The sequence below is a fragment of the Rattus norvegicus genome, chromosome 9 (assembly GCF_036323735.1).
Source record: "Rattus norvegicus strain BN/NHsdMcwi chromosome 9, GRCr8, whole genome shotgun sequence".
Classification (NCBI taxonomy): domain Eukaryota; kingdom Metazoa; phylum Chordata; class Mammalia; order Rodentia; family Muridae; genus Rattus; species Rattus norvegicus.
This window is the reverse complement of record NC_086027.1, coordinates 113224299-113240919: the sequence shown is the minus strand read 5'-3', so window position 1 is coordinate 113240919 and position 16621 is coordinate 113224299. Positions and strand designations below refer to the sequence as shown.

Here is a 16621-nt window from a genome sequence, read left to right as displayed (position 1 = left end):
CAAAATTTCAAATGTTCACTGGGGGTTCAGTCTTAGCAGGACCCAGGGCTTCCCCTTCCACTGGTGCTCTTACTAGGATATTCATTGCTACCTATGAGGTCAGAGTCCAGGGTCAGTCCATGTATAGTCTTTAGGTAGTGGCTTAGTCCCTGGAAGCTCTGGTTGCTTGGCATTGTTGTACATATGGGGTCTCGAGCCCCTTCAAGCTCTTCCAGTTCTTTCTCTGATTCCTTCAACGGGGGTCCTATTCTCAGTTCAGTGGTTTGCTGCTGGCATTCGCCTCTGTATTTGCTGTATTCTGGCTGTGTCTCTCAGGAGCGATCTACATCTGGCTCCTGTCGACCTGTACTTCTTTGCTTCATCCATCTTGTCTAATTGGATGGCTGTATATGTATGGGCCACATGTGGGGCAGGCTCTGAATGGGTGTTCCTTCTGTGTCTGTTTTAATCTTTGCCTCTCTATTCCCTGCCAAGGGTATTCTTGTTCCCCTTTTAAAGAAGGAGTGAAGCATTCACATTTTGATCATCCGTCTTGAGTTTCATTTGTTCTAGGCATCTAGGGTAATTCAAGCATTTGGGCTAATAGCCACTTATCAATGACTGCATACCATGTTTGTTTTTCTGTGATTGGGTTACCTCACTCAGGATGATATTTTCCAGTTCCAACCATTAGCCTACGAATTTCATAAAGTCGTTGTTTTTGATAGCTGAGTAATATTCCATTGTGTAGATGTACCACATTTTCTGTATCCATTCCTCTGTTGAAGGGCATCTGGGTTCTTTCCAGCTTCTGGCTATTATAAATAAGGCTGCGATGAACATAGTGGAGCACGTGTCTTTTTTATATGTTGGGGCATCTTTTGGGTATATGCCCAAGAGAGGTATAGCTGGATCCTCAGGCAGTTCAATGTCCAATTTTCTGAGGAACCTCCAGATTGATTTCCAGAAAGGTTGTACCAGTCTGCAATCCCACCAACAATGGAGGAGTGTTCCTCTTTCTCCGCATCCTCGCCAGCATTTGCTGTCACCTGAGTTTTTGATCTTAGTCATTCTCACTGGTGTGAGGTGAAATCTCAGGGTTGTTTTGATTTGCATTTCCCTTATGACTAAAGATGTTGAACATTTCTTTAGGTGTTTCTCAGCCATTCGGCATTCCTCAGCTGTGAATTCTTTGTTTAGCTCTGAACCCCATTTTTAATAGGGTTCTTTGTCTCCCTGCGGTCTAACTTCTTGAGTTCTTTGTATATTTTGGATATAAGGCCTCTATCTGTTGTAGGATTGGTAAAGATCTTTTCCCAATCTGTTGGTTGCCATTTTGTCCTAACCACAGTGTCCTTTGCCTTACAGAAGCTTTGCAGTTTTATGAGATCCCATTTGTCGATTCTTGATCTTAGAGCATAAGCCATTGGTGTTTTGTTCCGGAAATTTTTTCCAGTGCCCATGTGTTCAAGATGTTTCCCTAGTTTTTCTTCTATTAGTTTGAGTGTATCTGGTTTGATGTGGAGGTCCTTGATCCACTTGGACTTAAGCTTTGTACAGGGTGATAAGCATGGATCGATCTGCATTCTTCTAAATGTTGACCTCCAGTTGAACCAGCACCATTTGCTGAAAATGCTATCTTTCTTCCATTGGATGGTTTTGGCTCCTTTGTCAAAAATCAAGTGACCATAGGTGTGTGGGTTCATTTCTGGGTCTTCAATTCTATTCCATTGGTCTATCTGTCTGTCTCTGTACCAATACCATGCAGTTTTTATCACTATTGCTCTGTAATACTGCTTGAGTTCAGGGATAGTGATTCCCCCTGAAGTCCTTTTATTGTTGAGGATAGTTTTAGCTATCCTGGGTTTTTTGTTATTCCAGATGAATTTGCAAATTGTTCTGTCTAACTCTTTGAAGAATTGGATTGGTGTTTTGATGGGGATTGCATTGAATCTGTAGATCGCTTTTGGTAAAATGGCCATTTTTACTATATTAATCCTGCCAATCCATGAGCATGGGAGATCTTTCCATCTTCTGAGGTCTTCTTCAATTTCGTTCTTCAGAGTCTTGAAGTTCTTATTGTACAGATCTTTTACTTGCTTGGTTAAAGTCACACCGAGGTACTTTATATTATTTGGTTCTATTATGAAGGGTGTCGTTTCCCTAATTTCTTTCTCGGCTTGTTTCTCTTTTGTGTAGAGGAAGGCTACTGATTTATTTGAGTTAATTTTATACACAGCCACTTTGCTGAAGTTGTATATCAGCTTTAGTAGTTCTCTGGCTTTTGGGATCACTTAAATATACTAGCATATCATCTGCAAATAGTGATATTTTGACTTCTTCTTTTCCGATCTGTATCCCCTTGACCTCCTTTTGTTCTCTGATTGCTCTGGCTAGGACTTCAAGAACTATATTGAATAAGTAGGGAGAGAGTGGGCAGCCTTGTCTAGTCCCTGATTTTCGTGGGATTGCTTCAAGTTTCTCTCCATTTAGTTTAATGTTAGCAACTGGTTTGCTGTATATGGCTTTTACTATGTTTAGGTATGGGCCTTGAATTCCTATTCTTTCCAGGACTTTTATCATGAAGGGGTGTTGAATTTTGTCAAATGCTTTCTCAGCATCTAATGAAATGATCATGTGGTTCTGTTCTTTCAGTTTGTTTATATAATGGATCACGTTGATGGTTTTCCGTATATTAAACCATCCCTGCATGCCTGGGATGAAGTCTACTTGATCATGGTGGATGATTGTTTTGATGTGCTCTTGGATTCGGTTTGCCAGAATTTTATTGAGTATTTTTGCGTCGATATTCATAAGGGAAATTGGTCTGAAGTTCTCTTTCTTTGTTGTGTCTTTGTGTGGTTTAGGTATAAGAGTAATTGTGGCTTCTGTTCTCATTCTAGGTTCCGGATCAGAACCTTTCAAGACTCTTTATTCTGATTTAAAGTTTCCTCTCACCTTTGTTCTGTGGCCTCTGACCTAGTGTTCCACCTCCCATCCCTCTCTTAGTTACGCCTGCTTTATTCTGAACTGAAAAGTTGTTCTAGAAAACTCCAATCACTCCTGCACATAGTCACTTCTTGCTCACAGTCAAAACAGTAGTATATGTAGTCCTTCTGCCTTTCTGCCTTTCTGCAGGCTGCTGAGGCCAGCGCATGTCTATGGCCGCTGGCTTCCATCTCTGCTTGGTCCAGCAGGCTGCCCTTGACAGTTAGGGGCTGGAGCTGCTCTTTGCCCTGTATCTGCTGGCCTCTCTGGGAAGGTAGATCAGGCTCTCAGAATTCCAGTGCACTATTTTTGTCTAGGGGCCATTGCAGGCTCCTCCCATAGGCGCATGCTGGGTTCTGACAGGCCCAGGCTACTCAGTTGCTCTGCTGCACCAGGGAAGTTCATTAAAGCTGCTGCCTGAGAGAGACCTTTGATCAGCACTGCACCCTCCAGCTGTATGGGCTCAGGAGTCACCAATTAGAGGAGCAGCACCCAGGAGGTGCACTGAGGTGCCAGTAGCAGAGCCCTTTCCTCTCAGTAAGTTTTCAGCAGGTTTTTAAAAGTATTGTTGTTATGATGACAATTATTATTATTATTATTATTATTATTATTATTATTATTATTATTATTATAGCTTGTGACTTCTGCATTGGCTGTCTGTGGTTTACTGCTGCTTGTCTGGGAAGTTGTGTTGCAACCAAGATTTCTCAGGCTTTAAGCCTGGATTCTAACCTCAAATTCAATGTGCCATTAGTAACCACTGCCTTTTCTAGCCACTATCTCTGTTATCAAAATTACAATGCTGAGACTTATTTATGAGTAAATGCCCAGGCCATAAGCCCTGGCTCATTCTCCGGCTAGCTTGTACCTTTCATAACTTGTTTCTTCTAGTTAATGTCTGCCAAGTTTCGGGTTACCTGTCCTCAGTTTCATGAGTCCAACATCTTCAGATTTCAGGGCCAAGCTTCTGCTCTTGTCTCAGTCCCAGGATCCTCCCTCCCTCCCCCTACCCCATCCCTCCTTCCTCACTCCACTCTCTTTTGCTGGTGGATCTACCTTCTATTTCCTGCCTCAGCCAATCGGATGACTATTTATTGGCAGGAGATGCTTCTACAGAGACATAGGAGAGTCTCTCTACAAGGGAGTTTTGTCAACACCACATTCACAGGCTTCCGATTTTGGGACCTGGAGGAAGAAAGGCAGAGTCAAGACACCAGGAGCTCTTGGCCCTCTCTAACTTGAATTTTTTTTTTGGTTCTGGCCAACAATGTTGCTTCCAGTGTATATTAAAAAGCATCATTACATGTGCAATGCAAGAAAGGAGGCGGCAGCAACTGGAGTCTCTTAGGCATGAGGATACTCGTCTTAGAAGCACCGTCTTTGCACCCCGCCTCCAGGCTCCTGTCATGCCTCTTTGCCTCTCAGGGTCTTGCCAAACAACTAAGTTGACTCCTTATAGATAAGAGAATGGATTTTTAGCTCTCCCTTGTGATCTTGGGTGCTGGCTTGCTCTAAGATGCTTTTCCAGGAAATATCAGGACACCTCCTGGAGAACTGCCTCAGTGTCTTGTCTGCTTCTGGGAAAAATGTGTTTTCTTTCCCAGTTCTTACTTCCCTGAGACACTGCTCTGACTGTGGGACAGGATCTCATGCTCAACCAGATGTCACGCTCAGGTTTGTCTTTGCGTCATTGACTAGCTCATAAGGACTTGGGAGACTAAGGGACCCAATAAAAGATCCACTCTGTCCTGATCCAAATCCCTGGTCCTGCTCATAGTCTCCTTCAGAGACAGGACCTGCTCCCCCTCAGGCAATGGACTAGGGTGTTGCATTTTTCCTCCCCTGCAAATGCATTGTTCATTCTCTTAGTGTAATTGTAGACTCCGACGATAGCTTAAGCCTCGTCTTAGAAGCTTAGAGCCTCCACATGATCCTATCTAGGCCTAGAATGTTTTCAGCCTCTAAGAATTTCTTGGAAGTAGCTCACCCCTTCTTGGTTCTTCCTCTTTATAAACTCACCCAGTAAAACTGCTCCCTTGTCATTTCTCTCTCTGCACTGCTCTCTTTTAAGTAGCTCTTTTTCCTCTCTCTTCTTGTGCGAGTGAGGCGTATATGCTTGTGTTAAATTTCTCTTAGATTCATCACTCCATCTGCCACTCAATTAGATGGAACTGTTAAACCTGATGCTACTTTCTGTACTTTACCTTCTCTGTTGTGATTAAAGGTGTGAACTAAGCTTGAGCCATACCACAACTAGGAACACATTATTCAAGAAAAATGCGCAGTCTCTGGTTTCAAGGTTTAAGAGTTTAATCAAATGTCCCGCAGCAATCCATGTGCATGGGACTGCCTTTGGCTCTTTGTTGTCCCAGTTTCAATTCTAAGGCTGTGATCAACACCAGGGCCAAAGACTTGGTTAGGGAGGAAATGGTCGGTTTAATTGGCATCCCAGTGAAACCCTTCACTGAGGAAGGTCAGGGTAAGGAGTCAAGCAGGAGCAGAGGCAAGAAAAATGGAAGAAAGTTACCCACTGACTTGTTCTCCCTGGCTTCCTCAGCTTGCCTTCTTGTATGACAGAGAACCACTGCCTAGGAGTGGTGCTGCCCACAGTGGTCTTTATGGAACTCCTCAGGGACCAAGAAAATAGCCCATGGATGTGACCACAGGAAGAAAAGTGGAGGTAATTTCTTAGTTGAATTTTTTTCTCCTCGTGTCTCTGTGTCAAGTTGACCAAAACCATCCAGTTCTCTTGCCTTCTCTCAGTGTAAGTCTACTTCCTTCCAAGGTGTAAAGATATAACCAAGGTCACCCCAACTTTGCTAAGAACCCAAGGCTTAAGACCACAGAATTTCCAATGCTATTCTGTCCCTCCTCCAACTCCTTGAATTGAATCTAAGGTAAATCGACTCAGGGTCCTGACTTAAGCCTCATTTGAGGAGGGGACCTGTGAATGTACATCTTTAGGTGGACAACCCCACCACCTGCTGTGCTGTGTGTGAGGGTCTCTGCACCGGTGCAGAGGTGTCTTATCCCCTAATTATGGATAAAGGTGGCTGACTAGAGACTAGGATTACACACAACCTGTTAGTGGTTTCATTCTGCACTCAAATGTCTACAAGTCAGACATTAAGTGTGGATCATGATCATAACAGAAACAAAGACAGAATGTTAGGCTGACAGCAAACCTCAAATAAAAAAGATCACCTCATCAATTGCATCCACAACCATGCAGTGCTGAGAATGAACCCTTCAGTCGTGGGACTCCTTGAGTGCTCATTAATCTCACCGGTGCCCTGTCATTCAGCCCTTTGAGAGGATGCAGAGCTCAGCAGATGTGGAAGGCTGAACCAGTGCTCCAGCTGAGTCAATGCCTGTAATGACACTGGGCCTCTGAAAGTGTCCTGGAGAAACATCAGGAAAAGGACTGGTAGACAGAGGTTGGGTTCTCTGAGGCGACAAGTTTGGATGTGTGTGTGTGTGTGTGTGTGTGTGTGTGTGTGTGTGTGTGTGTGTGTGTGTGTGTGTGTGTATGAACGTGTGTGTGTGCCAGTGTGAGTGCGAATGCACATATGTGCGTGATTTCTATGTAGGCCCATTCCATGGAGTCCAGACATCCTGACTTTGGTGAACGTGGCTAAGGCACAAGAAGACAGAGCATCCCAGAGCTCCCTAACTTCCTGCAAAAAAGACAACCAGAGACTGGTTGGCTCCAACCTGGACAAGGTCTCAGAAGCAGTTTTCCCTACCTAACGCGTGCTCAGGGAATGCACTCACTAGAGGATAGCAGCCAGGACGGAGCTTTCACTCTGGGCTTGATGTCCCAGGTGCCACAGTCTGAGATAGACAGACACATTCCCTGAGGGTCAGATTCCAGAGCAAGGCGAAAGCAAGCAGAAAGGCAGAAGACAGGGACAGAGGGCAGCTGGCTCCTGTGTTCTCCAACGTAGGGACTGTTCCCCTGTGGGCACTGGGCCTGAAGTATCCTCGGAGCCCAGGACTGGGACAATGCCCTCAGCTCTCCCAGTTGAAATAGGAACATCTGGGCACATGTGGCAGGCGGTCCTTTGACACTGCTTTTCCCGATTGTCTTGCCATATGTGGCCAAGGGGCTCCTTCCAGAGAGAGGGAAGTTCTGGCAGATCACTATCAGGAGCATGAACCCCAAGCATCAATCACAAGAAGTCAGGTCAGCAAAGGTCGTGCTCCCTTGTTGAAAGTGTGCAAGTCTGCTCTTACAGGGTAGCCAGGTGAGCCTTCCCACTGGTTACCTTCAGGGAGGCGTTGACTCTTCCTGGCTTGTGTTTCCATCCTGTGGTCTGACCCAGTCACCATGTTACCTGTTGTGGCTTGCCATCTGCATGTCTTGCTTGGTTTCAGTCTCTGGAAAGCTGCAGACCTTGTATCCCAGATGTCTCTGTAGCCGAAGTTTTTGTGGAACAGTATCTGAGGTTGTAACCACTGAATACTGCGAGTGGTTAGGGCGTGGATATCAACCAAGGAGCATGGTAGAGGCAGGGACATTCCTGAGGCAAATCTGACTCTTGCTCCTGGCATAGCAGCTGGCCTGAACAGCACATGTACTGTTGTTTCTCTGGCAAAACAATTGGGTGGGCTGAGGAAACACTCTAGGCCAGGTTGTTCTTGGTCCTAGATTGTCTACAATTGTCTCTCCTGGTCCTAGATTCTCAGTCCTAACACTCAGGAAGAAAGCCCCTTTGCGTCAAGTAGAAATTCAATGAGTTGTAAAAAAAACCCACCGCAACAACAATAATCAGATCTATGGTTGATCGAAGTTCGCACAGGCTCAACTCAGGCAGCAAGGTCTGCAGTGTGGGACACATGTCGGTCTCGTACCCTCTCCTCTGGCTTCACTTTGAGGTCACTCTGCTCTGTGCTGCAGTCAGTTCTTTCATTTCTCAAAAGTGATCATTTGGACACTTCAGTGCCACTTTCTAGAACAGTGAGTGTCCTTTTTTGGGAAGTCTTTCCTGCTAAAGACCTACGTAGTATTTAGTCAGAGCCTAACTGGTTCTTCTTGGGGGGAACGTCCTGACAAATCACTGCATGGTAAAGTGCAGTTCATCAATAGCTACTCTTGAAGCAGAGTGGGGCCATCTGAAGAAAGGGCTCACGGTTGAGAGCTTGGACTGTTTTTGGAGATGATCTCCTTGGCTCCCAGCACTCACGCCCAGGGACTAACAATCATGAGTCACTCCAGCTCCTAGGTGATCCAGAGCCCTCTGCTGGTCATCATAAGTGCCTGCATGTACATGCATAGCTTACAGAGACATAGAGAGAGAGAGACAGAGAGAGACAGAGACAGAGAGACAGAGGGACAGAGACAGAGACAGAGAGAGACAGACAGAGACAGACAAAGACAGAGACACAGAGAGATAGCGACAGAGAGGCAGAGAGGAAGAGAGGCAGAGAGGCAGAGAAACTAAAAATAATGTTTTGAAAAAGGAAATAAACATTTAATTGGACATTGTACAAAGAAAGACAGCAGTTTAAATTTTATGTCACTCTGAGTGCCATGGTGAGAACTCAGGCCATCCCATGACAATCGGAGGACAAAAAAAAGAAAGTAGGGGCTACTATTCATATCCACTAAAGTAACCTTGGTCCATGCTGTAGGGACATATTTAATCAATGTGCAGAAGATAACCCACAAGTTAATCTGGCATTTGAGTTTATCCTCAGTAAGATCATATGGGTGTGGTGTCAAGACCGCGCAGTGGTTATGTGCACTGGCTGCTCATGCAGAGGCCCCAGGTTGGAGTCCCAGCACCCACAGTGTGCCTAACAAACTCTTGAAACTCCAATACTAACGGATCAATGCAAACAGGACAACAATGTATTCTCCTACCTATGAGCTGGACTAGGGACTCGAGAACATCAGACTCTGGGTCCGGTCTTCTGACCATTCCCAGAGTGTGTCAGGAAAGGAATTTTTTCCTATGATTGGATATTTTTATTTACATTTTAAATATTATTCCGTTTCCCAGTTTCCCCTCCAGAAACCCGATATCTCATGCCCCCGCCCCCTGCAGCTCTGAGGGTGCTCCCTCACCCATCCACCCGCTCCCTCCCACCCCTTGCCCTGGCATCCCCTACTCTGCGGCATCGATCTCCTGCCATTGATGCCCTACAAGGCCATTCAGAAAGTGTTTTGACTTTCAGATTTCAGATTTCTTGCTCTTAGAAACCAAATCAAACCTTTCACTTCAGCAGTCTTATCAAGGATGGTACTCTGTGGTCATCTAAGCCAGGCCCCTCCCTCAGCTCCTCTTGCTCGCTATTTCCTAGTGGACACTTCCTCTGTGGTGTGAAGGAGCAGTAGGGGCTGAGAAAGGATCTCAGTGTCACCCTAAGACTCTGCCCTGTGCTCACACACGGAGAGGAATTAAGATTCACCTAAGAGTTGTCCAAGAGCACACACTTGGGCCCCACCACAAAGAAACATAGATCAAAGCTGACGTGGGCCCAAGGTATTGAACCCTGACTCACCAGTGCTTGCCCAGTGAGCATTTTACACCCTTCACTATGTCCCTAGGACCGGAGCCAGAGCCACCAGGGGAGTGGAAGGATGTGGTGTGCAATTACAGCCAACGGCATCCTCAGTGTCAAGCCAAGTAGCTGCAGGGAAGCCTCCCCAGAACGCTGGGCCTGGCCAAGATCCAGCAAGGAAGGCTTCCTCAGGGAAAACTGTTCCCAAGAGTATTACAGCTCACTAAGACGGATGCACTCGGATGATTCTTGGTGAAATAGCTCATGCACTTTTTCCCTTGTGGACAGAGGCCTCCTCCACATTCCAGGAATGGACTGGGATCCAGGGGTAGATGCTTCTGTTTGGCTCAGTCTTGAGAGGTTGGGATGCTTTATATGCATGGGGGAGGGCCTCAGGTGTTGTCCCAAGTGACATGATCCTTCTAGTGGAATGTTTTCGTCACTTGTTCTGAAACCAGTAGCCCTTGACCTGAATTGGAACTAATGCCTAGTGTTCGCAATTATGAGAATTCCGAGTTTTTTGTTTTTTTGAACTAACTTCATTGCCCGGTCTTCTGTCTAGTGGCAACCCCCACTGCCCCACACAACAAAAACCAAAGCATCTAATCAATACTTGGGGTAGTGAACTGAAGAGAAGGCCCTCAAAAGAAGACCCACAAAGGTAGACACTTCAACAAGTGCTCAGCATCCTCACCATCCCGGGAAGGGAATTAAAGGTGTTTGAGGTGACAGGTCCCCCCCCTCCACCATGACTGGTAACGAGGAAACCAAGGCCAACAAATGACAGGCAGGACAGGGAGAATCATGGATGCTCACACACTGATATTGGGAAGTGAGACCGGGGAAATGACCCTGGATGCCAGCATGAAAGTTCCTCAGAACAAGGAAAAGGGGACTGCTGTCTGATCCATCAATGTAAGGCAGGGATCCTCAGACATCCAGGCTCATGGTTGCCCTGTTCACTATAGCTCAGAAGGGAACCGACAGGATGAGCACAAACATGTGGGAAGGGATGAGAAATCAGCAACACTGTCACATCATTACATGTGAAGGAAATTGAGATAAGCAGGATGTGTGTCGACATGGAGATCAAGATGCTAAATGAAATAAGCCAGTCTCAGGAACAGAAATGTGTGTGTGTGTGTGTGTGTGTGTGTGTGTGTGTGTGTGTGTGTGTGTGAATGCCTGAGAGTGTCTTGCTCAACTGTTTGTGTGCCCTTGTGTTTCAGTCTTAAAACAGGAAACGTAAGAGTGGACAAGTTCTGAGAGGGGAAGGTAAGAGATATTGTGGGCGAGAAGAGGAGGCACCGAATGTATTGTGTATGACACAACATCGGAGTGAGGAAATAGTTGGGCTTGGAAGGAAACCCATTATGAGGTTCAGGAAAGTGAACAGGCCACTGGGAAGAGGATGGAACTATGGTGTACTCCATGCATAGGTACACACAAACTTGCATGCACACACGCAAACACAAGGAGCACATTTCGTTCAATTGGTTTTCAAGAAGAAACCTAAAATACAACATAATTAAAAAAAAAGAAACCAGGGCTAAACGAGAGCAAGGATATAATGAGGGTAGGTATGTTAGCCTAAAGACCATACAACATCCCAAGATTCCTCAAAAATAAAAGGCTTACTGAGTAGCAAGCAATGTAAAGTAAAATATGCAAACACGGCAAAGCCTGAGGCAGAGACAACAGAACTGACTGAAATCTCCAAGGCCAGCCAGGCTAATATATGACCCAACAATATCAATGGGGACTGTAGAGCAGCAGGGTGGAAGGAGAGAGCTCACCATCAACACTTCCCTCTAACCCTGACCCTTACTGTGCGTGCCCAGCACACCAACGCACATACACACATGAAGAAATGCACCTGTGCACACACATGTACACAGAACCACAGCCACACAAGCAAAGGTAATTAAAGAGTAAAAGCTATAATCAAATTCATACTGATCAGACATGCTAGTGCTCATGAAGGGGTGGTGTGTTAGACAGGGAAAGGTGACCGGTGTGGGGGATGAGAGTTCCTTCAGGCACAGCTACAAGTTTTGAAAATCTCCTGGAATCATGTTTGCAATGCGTAAGATAATCATACCAATGGCTGTTGAATTCTTAGCATATGTTAAAAAGTTCCCAAGTTGTACTCTACAAATCCCTGCGTTGTATGGGACGCAAGGTTTAATAAAATAGTTAATCCTCCTCCGCTCTGTGTGGAGCAGTCCTTAGGTTGGACGCCCTCGCCTCCGGCTTTTAGCAGAGGTATCTGGAGCCCCCTCCGACAGCCTCTATCCCCAGAGGCAGGAAGACAGTACAAGCTAGGAAGAACCTTGGAACCCTCCAGGACCCAGGAAGCAGAAGGGCAGCACACCAGCAAAGCTGCAGAACAGAACATGGGAAGCGCAAAGTTGGCCAAGAAGAGAGCTGGTCAGGGAGAGGAAAAGTTTCTCCAACCCTGACCCGAAGGAACATCATGGGCTGTAGAATTTCTCTCGGGCAGAAGGAGGGACATGAGCCCATCACACAGTGGAAAGGAACTGTGCTGGATCAGGTGGCTGTAAAGACCTCTCTCCACCTGCTGAAATGCGATGGCATTGACTGTGTCTGTGGACTGGAAGTTAACAAAGACAAGAGAGTACTGTGCCTTAAAATTCCGTCTGACAGGGTAGCATCATCCCAAGTCACTGACACCAGCCTTCTTGATGCCATCATTGGCAAAGCAGTGGAACATGTATTTGAGGGTGAGCATGGCGATGAGGGTGATTGCAGGGGCATGGTCCTGGGCCAAACTCCTATCTTGGATGCCAGCTTTTATATAACATATGAGAAAGATCCTGTGCTGTACATGTACCAGCTTCTAGAAGACTATATAGAGGACGACCTCTGTATTTTGGCAGGGTGCAGAAAGCCGCCTCTTTTAGACATCAACCTTGAGCTTATGGATGCCCTGATAGGCAAACATGTGGGATACACCAAAGACGATGCCTCCAAGAGAATTGGCATGGTCATACACCAGGCTGAAGCCGAGCCCAGTGTGTACTTAGTTAAGTTTGAAGACATTGTCTGTGACTTGGCAAAACACTTCTAAGCATTTCACAAAGCGTCAAACAGCTGTATAAATAAAGATAAAGTTGTAATTTCTTTGGAAATAAAGTTGAAATTGTATTTGCTAAGAAATACATTCATTAATTATAGAAATAAGAAAGTAGAGCATTTCATTACATGTGGGAAATCGAACAGTAATCAAAACTAGGACCCGGGTCCTGTGGGTATAATTGGGTGTCTCAACTCTGCAGCCTGCTCCATAGATTGCATCTGGACCGCTAAGCCCGGTGTGGGGAGTTCTGACTAGCAGGAGAGCTGCCAGTTCATCTGTTTCCTTTCTCTGGCTTCCTGGAATCCTACAAAGTCAATGGCTTGCCCTTAAGAACACAGCAGCTTGGGCGGTGCGGCTGGTACAGGCCTTAGCTTAGGTCCAGCAGTCAGGAAGCAGAGGCAGGTGAAACTCTTGAGAGTTTCAGGGCAGCCTGGTCTACAGAGGGAGTTCCAAGACAGCCAGGACTACACAGAGAATCCCTGTCTCAAAACAAAACAACCAGTCATCCCTCTGAGGAGTTAGGGAGAGGGTATAGGTTCCTGAGGATATCTGCAGCAGGTCACCTGACCTCACACTGCTCTCCTGAGCTGCTGAGGAAATGAAGGAAAGACACATTGAAAGTGAAGCTGGGAACTCTAAGTGTGCCTGTGGCTACCAGGAATCTCAGGCTGTTTAATTGGTATAGCACGGGAGGAGGGGTTAGCTAGCCTGGGTAGGAGGTGTCTGTCCATGATCAGTGTCAGGCTGTAAACATCAGGGGGAGAAACCACACTGGCTAGAACTTGCACGCACTGATCAGTCATTCAGCCACACTCATGACTGGACTCCAGAGCAAAGCTGTGCTCTTCACCCGGGCACGTAAGAGGAACGTCCTTGCCAATTTAGGATGAGACACCCGGTCTCTGAGTCCTAGTTAAGCCAAGTGCATGTCAAAATAGACTGCAACAGGACCTCACCCATTCAACTTTCTCCTGGTCCCTGCAGGTTAGGGACCATTTCACTGACAGGAGTGAGGAGCAGTCAGGGCCTCTCTCTGCCTAGGGCTCTCTGTAGCAGGCAGGTCAGAGTCATAGCTTCTCTCAGGCTGTGCCACACACATCCACTCCACCTAGTGAGCACTGAGTTCCAGTGCAATCCACCAGGCCCTCACGTCTGCCTCAAATAGGTCCTGAGAGCTACAAGGGACAGCCAGCTGCTTCTGAATCTTAGACATTCTACCTGAGTTCCCACCTCTGGTGACATGTCACCTGGTCCTAGTCCTGCTCTTTCCATTTGTATGGTGACCATTGACCCTGTGCTGGTCCATTTGTCAACAACACAAGCAGGAGACATCTGAAAGGAGGGAAGTGTGATTGAGAGAATGCCTGCATCACATAGCCTACAGGAATGATGTGGTGTCTTCCTCAGTGACAGGTATGGGAGGATCATAGCCCTCTGGAGGATCCGCCACTACTGGGCAGCATGTCCTGAGAAGGACAGTCAGGTTAGCAAGACAGTCAGCAGCCCTCCTCTGAAGGCTCTCTTTCACTTCCTGCCTCCAGGTTCCTGCCCTGATGGAGTTCCTGCCTTGACTTCTCATCAAAGACGACCAAGGATCAGGACACATGAGCCTCATAAAGCTTGTGTGCCCTGTGTTGCTTTTGGTCATAGTGTCTGCCACATCGATGCAAAGTAGCCTACGACACACTTGTATTTTGTACACTGGTCCTCACCAGGCAGTGGATGTTCCAGGACAGAGAATGAAGAAGGAAGGGAGGCTGATAGGCCCGCCCCCTTGCAGAAAGGGGATTGGTGGATAGCACTCTGGGGGATGGGCAAACCCTAACTGCCACAAACTGTTGTTTAACTTACATTAACTAGCCCAGAGCCCGAGATGAGGTATTCAGATACTCTGCCTTTATCTCTACATGACATTTCTCACTTTGGGGCGGGGTGGACTCAAGACCTCTGTGTAACCCTGGTATCCTCGAACTCCCTCAATAAGACAAGGCTAGCAGTGAACTCAGAGATCCACCTGCCTCTGAGTCCCGGGTGCTGGGATTAAATGTGTGCACTCCCCCCACAAGGCTTCCTCATGGCATTTCTAACAGTTCAACCTCCAAATGTGGCAAACACAGTGACCACCCCCAGGAGCCAGGCACAGAGAAGGCAGGAGATGGGAAGCAGGCCCGAAGCCTAAGGGAAAAAAGTTTCAGGCAGGCAGGAGGAATCGTCTCAGACACTCTACACAGCAGGGTGATGGTCGGCCTGAAGCGATCTCCTAACATGTTCAGAGCAACTGCCGGCTTCCTTTGCCCCTGGGATCTTAGTAGATGGTGTGGAGACCCCTAACCCCCGGGATTTGAGGGAAGTGGGAGGGAATGAGCCAAGTTTGGATTCTTCCCAGAGTTAAGTCCTAATGTCTCCATAGTCTGTGCCCAGGCCCCAGCCTGTTGGCCTCCACAGTTGGGCAGTATTAAGGGGCAGTATTGAGGCTGTAGTTGACCTGGCCGGTGTTGCAGGTTCTGCACTGGATAAAAGTCACCGAGAATGCTGACTTGGGAAAGAATAACAAGGTGACCTGAGGAAGCAGACATAGCAGTTTTCTTTCCCTTTCCAACAGCTGGACTAGAAATGAATCCAAAGCAGGTACATAGGAGTCCTTTGGTTGCCCCAAAAGAAACAAAAAACACAGCTCCCTTGAATACAAAACTGCAAACCAGACACACACATATCGATGCTCCATGTGAACATGAAGTGGAGGTCGCCCCCTCACCATATGGGCATAGTGGCTGTGGTGATATTAGACTTGAGGGCCTTTTTCTTCCTAGTGATCATGCTATGGACCTATGTAGGGGTTTGAATGAAGTTGGTCTCCATAGGGTCCTGGGAGTCAATACATGTTCCTAGCTGGTACAACTGTTTGGGAAGGGTTGGGCAGTGGGGCCTTGAGAAGAGCTGTGTTCCTGGTGCTGGGTTTGAAGGTTTCAAAAGCCCAGGCCATTCCCAATGACTCATTCCCTCTCTGCCTCCCACATGCAGACCAAGTGAGCTCTCAGCTGTTCCTCTCACAATGGCGTTGTTGTACCACAGTAGACTCTCGGTCTATGAGTCTGAATTACAATTCACTTTTCTAAGTCTGCTGTCTTGGTCATGGTGTCTTACTACAGCAAAAGGAAGGAAGACGCAGACCTTAGTAGCTATTGCTTTAGAGGATCAAACGCGCTGACATTTCCTCATTGAGAAGTCAAAGCCATTAGATATTTAATGGTCTTTGCTGTTGAGTAGTAACATTTGGGACTGCTATAAAGGTTATTTAAGGGAGAGCCATTCCATGGTCCCCCCCATTTAGGGTACTTAGGACCCTCAACAAGGACAAGTATGGCCTGATGCCCATTCATACGCAGCTTCAGAAATGCAGCTTTTCTAAGATGAAGACCGCGCTGGGTCAGGCATTTGGAGATCATTTGTCCAAGGGTGGCCCCTCCTTCTAACTGACTCCACATGCATACCTGACTATAAAGCTCCCGTGAACCCACTGGTTGAGTATGCTTGACTTGGGTAGAATAATTCTGCGGTCTGTTGCTTAAACCACATCTGGATGACACAGATACTTGCTCGTGTCTTCAAAGGAATGCGGCTTAGTGCACAGGTAACTCTTTTGTGTGGGAAGACACAGGTTTATTGATAAGAACTTTTGATCCGCAACTTGGAAATTGTCCTCTAGACCTTCCCCCCCAGATCCTGATTACACTGAGTGAGGACTGGGAGGATGAAGGTGGGGAGGACAAGGTGAGGATGCTCAGTAAGGACAGCTCCGTATTAACAGTGGGTCAGGCAAGCTTTCTCCAGAGTGCTGTTGGCCTCACGTGTGAAGCTGAGGCAGTTTAGTAGACAAAGGAACAGATAAGCACAGTCTGATTTGAAAATCATGGAGCGCTTCTGTCAGAGGGACCTTCTGAAGTGCACTAACATGGAGGCTTTCTTCATAGTGGGTGGGAGAGCCGTGAGCCTGACACAGGAAGCCCCAGAGCTAACGGTTTGGGAGGAGGGAGGATGGGGAGGGAC

The 16621-nt window shown here is 46.8% G+C and overlaps 1 protein-coding gene and 1 pseudogene across 3 annotated transcripts in view; one reads left to right on the top strand and one right to left on the bottom strand.

Moving 5' to 3' along the window:
• Ddx11 (DEAD/H-box helicase 11) overlaps nt 1–16621 on the bottom strand; it is a 104807-nt gene that overhangs the window by 68773 nt on the left and 19413 nt on the right. The gene's annotated exons all lie outside the window — the stretch shown is intronic.
• LOC102553550 (uncharacterized) overlaps nt 2915–16621 on the top strand; it is a 36071-nt pseudogene continuing 22364 nt past the window's right edge.